Source organism: Odontomachus brunneus, unplaced genomic scaffold, assembly GCF_010583005.1.
Source record: "Odontomachus brunneus isolate Ranch 3 - 2012 unplaced genomic scaffold, Obru_v1 Obru_scaffold_167, whole genome shotgun sequence".
NCBI classification, from domain to species: Eukaryota; Metazoa; Arthropoda; class Insecta; order Hymenoptera; family Formicidae; genus Odontomachus; species Odontomachus brunneus.
The window spans coordinates 516,066-517,249 of NW_022639617.1; the positions used below are offsets into that span (position 1 = coordinate 516,066).

Genomic DNA, 1,184 nt, shown 5'->3' on the forward strand with positions numbered 1-1,184 from the left:
AGAACCCGGCGCTATATATTGATTTATTATAGGTATAAGAGTTGTTGCCGATCGATCGGGCACAGGAATGATAAACATTTTACCGCTCTCTCGATCTATCCCACCGAAAACCCACTGGCCTTTCACTATACGACCTTTGTTGTATTTCCTTTTCCCGATTTTTGCTTCGTCAATTTCTACAGTAACTCCAGGACCACCTATCTGTTTTTGTCCATTCGTAATCCATTGTTGTAACAGCTGTCAGTACAAAAAAAACCGAAAGCTCCTTTAATATAAACAATTACCAGCGCATATTATTCAATGTGACGTCAATATTTACCTCGCGACAAAAGTTTGTCCAATCAACTACAGTCCTGTCGCAAATCTGCAATTCTTCCATAAGGAAGAATTGTCTTGGAGGACGTATGTGTAAAAAATAAGCAATAAATCGGCACGTTTTTGCCAAACCGAGATGTCCCTTAGCGAACCAAGTATTATGTAAAATACTTATTTTAAAATTACACACTTTTCGCTGCCTTTTCCGTCCGCGTACTTGCTTGTAATATTTATTGGTACAGTGGAGTATTAAGGAATCTGAATCACTCGTGGTATTTATGATGTTGTTGCACCGCGGACATGTTGTGTCTCGTTGAATAACCGCTTTATTACGCAAGTATTCTAAGAGCTCCTGTTCGTTGTGCGTAAGATATAGAAATTCATGCAGTAACATTTCGCGAATATTCTAGCACGTTCTACAACTGATATTATTCGCGACTGAGAACCGACTAATAGAGGATACCGAATTTAACGTTTAGCATTGCTTTATATATTCCACAAATATCTATGTAATGTATTCATATGTCCGATGCGTGATATTTCTGTTTATAAACACTTTAGTTTGATACATATCAACGGCATCAACGTGTGTACACACTACGCAATATACAAAATTAAATACACACAAACACACAAACACGTGTGCGTGTGTGTGTAGCAAGCATCTTCTTAGTTTAGAAATTCGATGTTTTTATATACACGGTGTCCAAAAATTATATTAATTTTATGCAACTTTTTTTCTTAATAACTTTTTAATAAACAACGAGCGACGCCTAAAACCTTTTGGATGTTACTCAAAATGATGACCTTGACAACATATGTGAAAATCATTGTCCTCGGAAGGTGGTCCGTTTTTATCAATATTTACC

At 36.6% G+C, this 1,184-nt stretch overlaps 2 protein-coding genes across 3 annotated transcripts in view; both read right to left on the bottom strand.

Moving 5' to 3' along the window:
* Positions 1-1,184, bottom strand: part of LOC116851155 (putative fatty acyl-CoA reductase CG5065) — a 32,023-nt gene that overhangs the window by 15,661 nt on the left and 15,178 nt on the right. The window lies entirely within an intron of this gene.
* Positions 1-1,184, bottom strand: part of LOC116851156 (putative fatty acyl-CoA reductase CG5065) — a 20,289-nt gene that overhangs the window by 5,665 nt on the left and 13,440 nt on the right. The gene's annotated exons all lie outside the window — the stretch shown is intronic.